Raw genomic sequence first — 10013 nt, 5'->3', positions numbered from 1 at the left:
GAGAGAGAGAGAGAGAGAGAGAGAGAGAGAGGGAGAGGGGGAGAGAGACAGAGAGAGGGAGAGAGAGTTAGTCGGGGGAAAGTGCAGTGACGGAGATAAAGGGAGATGAGCACAGAAAATGGTCGCGGGGGGAAAAGAGGGGCGGAGCCAGGGAAAGAGAAAGGATGAGGGTGGGCGAAAGAGGGGGTAGTGAGTGAGATAGATGAGTAGATAGAGAGGGAGTGGGATAGAGGGACGGGAGAGAGAGGGAGAGAGAGGGAGAGAGAGAGAGATAGAGAGAGAGACCTAAAAACGACTCATCTGTTCCTAGGATTACCGACCTTTTTTTTTTCAACGCAGTGCGAGAGTATACATAGTGGCAGCCCCCCGCCCCTCTTTACCGCACCGCGCGCGCCAAAATTTCAATTACGGAAAGGCAGATAATTTTAAATAAAAAGGAGGAAAATGTTGCAAAGACAAACTGCTGCAGGCACGCAATATTATCATTGCGGTGCGCACTAGCACAATGTTATTCTTGGTCGTGTAGTATTAGAACCCCCGCCACCGCCCAGCCGTGGTACAATACGCGCACGTGTGTGTGTGTTGGTTGCACGGTGCACAGCCGTAAAACGTGCGTCTCGATATGCAATAAACACGCAGCAGCGGTGGCGGCGGTCCGGGGGCGGTCCGGGGGCGGCCCGGGGGGTTGGGGCGGTCCCACCCCGTCACATAACACACAATCAACATGGAGGTGATAAAATCGCAGACGGGCTGCCATGCCATCCCATCACATTACACGGGCCCTCCGAGGGGCCGGGCCCCGCGCCGCCAGCACCACCGCCGGGCGCCGGCCGGAGGCGCAAAGGGCGCCCCTTCTATGCGACGCTGCGACGACCCTCTGTGTGTGTCTCTGTGTGTGTGTGTGTGTGTGTGTGTGTGTGTGTGTGTATGTGTGTTCGTGTTTCTCCCTCTACTTTTGTACCCGGCTGTTCCATTCCAGGTCATACTCTCTGCAGGCCAGAGGCCTCGCCAGGGCAGAGGCACATGAGACCAGTCAGAAACCTCCCGTACCCCTCCTCCCCCTCTTTCTCTCTCTCCCTTACTCTCCTCTCTCACTCTCTTTTCTCTCTCGCTCTCTTTCATTATTTCTGAAAAAAAACTTACTAGAATTTATTCTGGAAGACAATTTCATTTTAGAACTTTGATAGTTTTGAGGACCAAAGAGAATAGAAACATTATTTCTTCCTCCCCCTTGTAACTTGTCAAGTCTCGAGGTGCGACGTCCTGCTGGCCGCGCCTCTCGCACCCCGCACCCTTCACCTGCACGGCGACAATGTTGCACGCGCCGCCGCCGCGCGCCGGGAGGGGACATAAGAGAGTCTTACTGATCTGAGCGTTATTGTGCCCTTCACCGACACCCGGAAAAAGGTCCGTCGGTGGGACGTGCCACCACGACCGCGCGGAACACACTCTCAGTAAGAAGTGAAAATCGCATCGACGTTAATTCGGAAGTCGGATAGACCCGTGGATAGACCTCGACGACCCCAATTTTAGGGACAAGAACACGTTTTGTGAGACACGTCGACGTCGATTCAGCATACGCCGATATCTGGCGGGGACCAGCCTCCCCGACGAAATGTATCATTATACTCGGCCGAGCCGAACTTTCGCTAATTGATTTGAAATGAAAGTTTATAAAGACTCATCTAATTTCTCCAGTCGTATGGGACACATACGCGCCCACGTACAACTTTGCTTCAATTTCAGCTTATTGCAGGAAGATAGGGAAAGGGGCAGAGATTGGGGGAGGACCACCGAGTCCATCTAATCGTCTGCCGCGGAATAGGTAAGATTCCAACCGAATAAACTTTTCGACCGTAATAAAAACAAAAGAGGGAGGAATAAAAAGTGGGGAGGGGGTGGACACACAGAGGGTGCGGGTTATAAAACAGGGAGGAAGGTGGGGAGGCGAGAGAGGGAGACGGGGAGAGCGAGAGAAAGAAAGAGAGAGGGAGAGAGAGAGAGAGAGGAGAGGCTGAAAGGATGTGCTGCTTCCGCTCGTGGCGAGTAACGCGTCCCCAGCCGGATTGCGGTGTCCTCTACTCGGAAATAAAAAGAATTAATTGAAATGTTTCGCCCCCTCCTTTTATTTTCGAACCCACTTATTGGATGCACTGCCTGCCGCTCCTGGACGCAAAATGCCGTGTAGCAAGGCACTGTAGTTGACTGGAGCCGATTGTTTTACCCAGTCTCAAACAATTTAGTAAAAAGTGTTTTCTTTACAAACTGAGTGAGGGAATGGAGGAGGTATCCATCTCATTTTAGAAACCCTACAAGAATGAATAACTCAATCTATAGGTATATACTTTCATAGATGTGTGTGTGTGTGTGTGTGTTGGTGCCCCTTTCCACAAGAGGAAAGAGGGGGGAGGGGAGGGCATTAGAATCTGAATATAGAGTGCCAGGAGGACGGGCAGCTTCTGCCTCTCGGGAGGGGTGCCACGGGACCCGCCCTGGGGGCTGCGGACCCGGCGGGGCGGGCCGGGCCGGGCCGGGCCGGGGCAGGGAAGGACCTGTGTGGGAATAACGCAGGAAATAAAATTGCCCTTGGAAGATGTGATCCTTACGCCCACCCCGCGCGGCGCTTCCTTCTTACGGCAAATTGGCATCGTTGGTTTCGCTTCCCTACGAGGCGTTGAGGCGCCTGGCGGGCGCAGGCCGGGGGCCGGGGGTGGGACCTCCTGAAGTCGATGCGGGAGAGAGTGCCACCGAGAAAGGGTAAAGTGCTTCCAATTCCTCTCCCTTTCTCGGTCCCAGTCACCAGCTCAGTCGAGCAGAGCAGGACGGCAGTCACATGAAGTTTAGTTGCGATTCGGTCCTCTGTAAAGTAAGAACGAGGTTTTCACTTGATCGTGTCGGTGAGGACGCGTTTGGTTTCACAGGTCACGGCCAAACCACTCTAACCTTGATAACACTCAACGAGCAGTAGTGGGTAATGTGCTTTAACGGGCTCTTGGCTCTCCTCGCCCTCATCGACGCGGAGTACCGAGCCCCATGCGCCGGGGATTTATGTGCCGCAAACGGGCTGTCCAGGTCAGTGAGAGCCAAAGTTCCCACCGCGGAGAGGCAGGGCACGGTAAGGACAGGCCGAGACCGCGACCACCGACTCGCGCGGGTTTGTAGTTTCGGAGCGACGATAGATTATTGCCAGTCTCGCGTCCCTCACATTCAGGAAAGGGGGTGTGATGAATAAGTTCCGATTCTCTTATAATTGTGTTGCCGAGCACTTCCGGCCCTTTTTCTTCTTTTGCTCACGCACTGGAACTGGCAATAACGCCCACGTTTTACTAGCCGCTCTGGCCCCGCGAAAAGCTCTCTGCTTCCAGCCGTGTCGGAGGTGGGTACCCTAAAAGGAAGCGGGGGTGGGGTGAGGTGGAGCGGGGCTGACTGTGCCGGCCATCTGGGGCCGTGGGCAACCCTTGCTCTGGCGCGCCGCGCCACCCCGCCCCGACTGGTTAGCGTTCCAGTCATGAATTGCTAGGGCTTACGGCCGGGCCAGAGCGTGGCGGGGGCGCGGCGGGGGCGGCGGGGAGGGGATGAGAGGAGGCTGCAAAGGGTTGCCGGTGGTGGCGTATGGCCCGCTGCCGCCGCCCGGGCCTGGAATAAATTCAAGGATATTCCAGATTGACTTCACGAAATAACTGCCAGCGACGCGGTTGTTGGGAGGCGGCAGAATAACAGCGAGTGGAGCGAAACTCTGTCGAAATGATTATTTCTGTTAGTTGATAATTAAGAGCAGCACATGAGATGACTTTCTGTAACCGAGTGGGTCACTGTATCGGAGGGAAGAAAGAGAGAAAAATACTGAGCTGGCGGACTGGTTTATCGGGCGTGTTGTCGTGGTGAGTCGGTCCGGCAGCGAACATTATGAACGGCCGGCGAGCGGGTCGGGCGAGAGGAGAGGGGGCGAGAATGAGGCTGGTGAGCAGAAGTGTGAGCAGGAAGCAGTCGTTGGAGGGGGGCAGGGGAGAGGGGCGGTGGAGTCAAAGGGAGTGGGGCCAAGGAGCCAGGGCGGGAGGTCCAGGCCAACGGAGAAGGGGATTAAAACATAATCAAAACTATATTGGCCCTCTGTCTTGTGTTCCACTGCGGTGCTGCGGGTGCGCGGGCGAGGGGCGGAGGAGGGGAGGCCGAGGGGAGGGGTGTGCGGGGCGGGCGAAAGGGTTAGGACCAAGGTGCGGTGCGGGGAGCGGGGGTGCGCTGCACGGTCACCATGGTGACAGAAACATGATTCATGGGCCCCGATGGGGATGGGCGCCCGCCGCTCCACCCAGCCCCTCTCCGCCCCGCCACGCCACGCCACGCCTGCCGCACCTCGAGCTGCGCACATACCCGCCCCTTTGCTCGGGCCCCACTCACCGGTGAATGAAATGTGCGAACTCGACCTCGTCTCCTGCAAGGCAGGGGCACAAGCACGCCGCGGGCAACTTCAGGGACGCCGTCAGGGGAACGCACAGCGACGGGGGCGCCCCGGTCCGTGGGGGGTGGGCGGCGGGGCGGCGAGGAGGGGGCGGGAAGATTGATTGCTTGCAGTGCGGACTTGGACGGACGGGGCTGACGGACGAGGCACGACCAAGGCTCCGCGTTTGGCAGGGAAGGGTTAGTGTGCGCGGGGAGGATGACCGTGACCAGCGGCGGGGCAGGGCATCAGCCCGCCCGGCCACAACCCGTTATCGTGGCCCGTACCACATTGCGATAAATGCGACGGGGTAGGGAGACTTCTAGTCGTTATTCTCGATAGTGTGCCCCGCCGCATCCGGGCCCTGATCACACTTTCTAAATTAAATGTATGTATATCATAGGCCCTACTAATTTTTAACCAACTCTACTTGTGGCGAGGTGGTGCGAGCACAAACCCGGAGACTGTCTTCAGTAGTTCTCACCTGGTCCTCTGCGACTAGGCTCTCCCTTGTGCGGGGGAAGAAATTCACCCGAAATCTGACCTTTCTCAGGAATGGAGCAAAATATTTAGTGAGTGTGGATACAGAGCTCACGAAATGCAAGCGTGATTTTCACGCAAGGCGTGATTTTTCACGCCCTTTTCACGTGATGTTTAACCTAGATTTATCCTGCTGCCTTTCGTTCGCCAGGGGTGCGATTAGAGAGCTCATGGTGAGCTGAGCTGATTTGAACAACGTTCTCAGAACGTTTTTCCACCCCCTTCACCCTGTTTTGTGTGGTTGAGAAGGGGCTCTAGAAGGCACTTCCGGTGAGCTCACCGTGAGCTCCCCAATTGCTCTCCTCCTAGAGTCTCACAGTGGCAGGCCGGCGACGATATGCTACCTCTCGGTGTGTTAGGCATTATAAGAAATTTCCAAGCCACTGGGTCTGCTGCGTGGGTGCCCTGGTAGGTCAGATTTTGGGCGAATGTCTATATTCGGAGGACCATGGCTGACCTACTGAGGACAGCTTCTGGGATTGTGCTTGCACCACCTCGCCAAAGGTAGAGTAGGTCAAACATGATTAGGGCCTCTACACACCCAAAAACGAGTAGAACCTATTATAAACACCCAAAAATGAGTAGGGCCTATGGTGGGCCTATATGGGCCTCTCTCACGAGCACCCCGGGTGCACGGGCCGGTGCTTCAACTCAGTTGATCCCACCCCGAAATCCGGAGGTTCACCGCACGGTAAAAATAATATCTTGTAATTCAAGAAGATTGCTTGAAATTCGAGAAAAATGCCTTGGATTCCAAGCAATCTGATTGAATTACAAGACATCATTTTTACCGTGCGGGTGGATTCCTCGTACGAAAGCGCGGTGGTTAGAGGCCCGCATTTTTTGTGCCTGTGATTTAACATGGGGGCGTCACTGTGCAGTGATCACTGGTCACGCACTGAACGTGCTTAATAAGTCCACTGGAAGTTTTAAGACATGACCTCAGCAATCCCAGTGGCTAAGTCAATGGCTCCAAAACCTTCTCTTTTAGACTTCTGGTGTACTCCTTGCACCTTTTAAGTCAGTTGGTGTATTTTTATTTACTTTTATTTTTTTACAGTCCGCTCATGGATTTAAAACAAATCGCTTGGCCTTGGTCCCCCCCGGCGCCGCGCCAAGCCACTCGCGACTCGTTTAACTGGAGAGAGGCGGCCTCCATTAGCGGCAGGATCGTTCAGCGACCGGCCGGGGTTGTCGAGGGAGCAGGGCGTTTATTCTATCGATGCGATGGTGATGTGTTTACCTTTCATTACGTCTCGTGACCTTTTAATACTTTTTTTTTCTATCGGTCCGTGCGGTTGCCCTCGACTGCCCCCCCCCCCTTTTTCCCCGTCCCGTCCCGGCAGTAATTGCCCATCTCGCTGCTTGCCCGCGACTTATGAAGTCATTCGGTTCTCTTTTTCGTCGCTGTGTACCCGTACCCGCCCCCTACGCGGCCCTATAAACCTGCGCGGTTGACCAAATGACACTCTCATATCCACAGTTCGTCAAACTTTAGGCGGCTTGCTTTCTGTGCAAAGTGAAGCGCCGGGATTTTTCCTTTCAAACACTCGTAGCTATTCGCACTCTACATTCATTTGAGCGACAAATTTCAGTGTCTGCACAGTTGAAACCTTGGAAAGCAAGGTTCCAAGTCATTTGCAATTGCGAAGTGCTTTGTAGTGGCAAGGGATTCTGCTTTTCAAGGTTTTAACTGTGCCGTAAGCAGGTAGTATACTGGGTTCGTCCTCGCCATCCCTCCCCAGGGCGGCGTCCATGGCCAAGGTGTCCATAGCCGAGCTGATCCGCAGCCGCACCATGCTGGCATAGACGGACCTCATGGGTGGCGGGGCTGGCGGGGCGGGAGGGCGCGAGAGGGGCGGCGAGGGGTGGCGAGGGGCGGCCTGGGGGTGGGGCCTGAGTGTGGGGCGGGCGGGCAGATAGAGAGGGAATGAGAGTGGGAGGGTTGGGCGGGTGAGCGGAGAGAAGGGGGAGGGAGGTCCGGGCATGGCGGCTTAACCAAGTAATCGATACCTTTAGGCCGCTTTCACGAGCGTTGGAGGCAACAAAGTTACGGGCGGCGGGGCGAAGCGCAGCGGCCGAGTGCGGTGTGGCGGGGCGGGGCGAGGTCGTGGCGGGGCAGGGCGGGGCGGAGCAGGGCGGGGTGGGCTGGCACGGGCCACACCCCTGGCCGGTGGAGAACACCCTCCGATCTGACGACCATCTCGATCTTGATCCCGCGTAAGGAAGTGGCCGCTCGTCCCCTCCGGGGGGTAGGCAACCCATCCTGCTCACTCTCTGCCCCGCCCCGCCCGCTCCACGACTTACATGGACGTCCTCAGCGGCGGGCCCGGGCCGCTCACACCTCCCTCGCCGCCTGACGACCAGCTGACCGGCCAACCCCGCAGCCGTTCACCCGCTGCACCCATAAAGTCGGGGTATGAAAAATTGTGCGGTGCAACGAGGTGCCATGCCATACTGAATAAGAGGACTGCATGTGGGACCCCGCCCGGCCCAGCGGGCGCCCGCGCGAGGTCCTCATCTTGGCCCCACCGTGATATATGTCCACTCGGGTACATATGGAAGACGCACGCCATTTCAATATAGGAATAACGCCGGCACGCGGAGTCTACGGCGGGAGGTGGCGGGGGGTGCGCGGCGGGGGCGGCGCGGAGCCTGGGGGCGACGGCAGGGCTGCAGGGGGAGGAGGCATTTGAATAAAAAAGCGCTTGCTGGGCGCCACGCTAGCGCCGCGCGCGAACGCTGGCACGAGGTTAACGTTTGAAGCATTCCATCGAATAACATACAAGAGTCTGAGATCTGCAGTTATACATTATGTATAGGGGACCCTTCCGGTATGCCGCCATAACCCAGCCCCGCCCGTCCCGCCCAGCCCTTCCCCGCCCCTACCCCGCCTCACGAACGCCGTCGCTCACCTACATCCAGTCCTCGGTCCAGCCCCCATCAGCAATCGGCAGGTCTTTTAAGACTTTTTGTATGATTGGAGAATGTTGTTGATAGCTCACGTTACTTGTGCTGACGTTGGGTGCAATGCCGATTATTTATTGCGGACATTAGGGGGAAAAGTCGAGTTTTTGTTGGAGTTTTCTAATCAATGATGTGTATGTTAATACCAGTACAAGTGTACATAGCAGACATATTTTAATTAGTGTATACATGCCCATGTAAGCTTTTAGAAATGTATACATACTCATGTACGCATTTATAAATGCGCACATGACCATGTGCACATTAGTTCAAGTATGCATGCCATGAACGCTTTGTTTGAAGTATACAATGTACACATTTGAATTGACAGAGTGACTAGTATACTGTTTTGTAAGAAAGCAATACACGCTTTAGACGAGAGAAAGAGAGAGAGTTTGTTTGAGTTTGCTTTATTGCCACTGAACATTTACATGTTATGGACAGAGAATAGAATTTTAAAATACAATAAATAATAATAAATAGATAGAGAAATAAATAGAGAGAGAGAGAGAGAGAGAGAGAGAGAGAGAGAGAGAGAGAGAAGAGGGGGGTGGGGGGCACGTTGTGGGTGGAGAGTCATAGTGTAAGAGGAGGAAGGCGATGCCCGTACGTGCGCTCGCCTCTCTCTGAGGGCTCTCTCCTTATATATCTAACTTTGTAGCATTTGTTCGCGGGGTCGCAGAAATGTGTAAGCTCTCCCACAGAGCAGGGAGCCGGGCAGCAGAGGAGCGGGGAGGGCGGGAGAAAAGAGCGAGTGAGAGAAAGATGGCAGTGGGAGAGAGCGCCACGCAGATGGGGGTAGTTCTGGTGAGGCGTGGGGGGTAGGTGTGGAAAGACCTTGCGAGGCAGGGAGGGGTTGGGCGGGGCAGGGTAGGGCAGGGCGGGGTAGAGCGGCCACAAATCCCCGCTTGCCCCTGGCGGTAAGCCCGTGTCCCACTAATTTGCATATCAAATAAGTTAGTTATGTTTATACGGAGGTATGCGACACGCCAACCCTTCTCTGTCTCGGGCCTTGCTTACACCGCGCGGCCGTTCAAGTCCGAGCACCTCTCGCCTTCGCCGCACGCAGCGTCCTGGAATGTTGATGTTGGTCTGGCCCAGTCAGTCTCACTCGTCCCATTCGAAGCCGCAATCTCGGGATTTTATGTCGCTGAAATTTAGCGCGAAAGAATTCAAAAGCGGTCGCAGCTATGAATTCGAGTCGCAGCAGAGACCTCGACGCCAGGTGAAGCCGATGTGGCGCCAGGGAGGTGCTAGGCGATAGGGCCTGTTTTCATTACCCCGCCAAGTAAAGCAAACATTTAGGCTTGGCTGAACGGGGCGGGTCGGGGTGGGTGGGGTGCGTCGGGGTGCTCAATTGCCACATTGGAATCATCGCCGCGCTCGCCGAAGGGGATCCAAATTAATCGGCTCCGATGCCAGAGGCTGGCGCGGGATGGCCCGGGTGGGGGCGGCTGTGCCCCGCGCCGCTCCGCGCCGCCCCCCACTACCCCGCGCCGGCCCCGCTCCAGCTCCTAATGGGCCCGCGGAGCCCCCGCAGAGCCCCGCGCGAGGCCGCGCAACCCGCGCCAGCTGGGGCAACCCCGCCGGACACCGACCGAAAAATTGATTAAAAAAGCGGATTTCATTCATTTCTCAGTGTATTTAGAAACGGACTGGACGCTTGTGTACAATAGGGTGGGGGAGGCGGCTGGTGCGGGACCCTGCTCGGTGACCACCAGCTCGAGAGAGAAATTGTTTTCCGCGAGGGCCCGACTTGTACACTTTTGCCGTTTTCAGCTGCGGTCTCGCGCCCTACACTGTGCGCAGCGCGGCGACCTTAGGCCCCCCGAGGCGCCGCCGTGGCGAACCCTTTTCCACCTCGCCGGACTGTGTAACCTTCTCCTCCCCCCCCTTCTCTCTCTCTCTCTCTCTCTCTCTCTCTCTCTCTCTCTCTCTCTCTCTCGCTCTCTCTCTCTCTCCACCCCCCCCGTGCGTTCTCGCCGGACCGTGTTTGTGGAGCCATTGTTATGTAGATGGAGCGGATAAACAGATTACAAGATGAAGGATGCGTCCTGGCGCCCGCCCG

Source organism: Frankliniella occidentalis, unplaced genomic scaffold (genome assembly GCF_000697945.3).
Source record: "Frankliniella occidentalis isolate FOCC.00 unplaced genomic scaffold, Focc_3.1 Scaffold2, whole genome shotgun sequence".
NCBI classification, from domain to species: domain Eukaryota; kingdom Metazoa; phylum Arthropoda; class Insecta; order Thysanoptera; family Thripidae; genus Frankliniella; species Frankliniella occidentalis.
Note: the sequence above shows the minus strand (reverse complement) of the source record.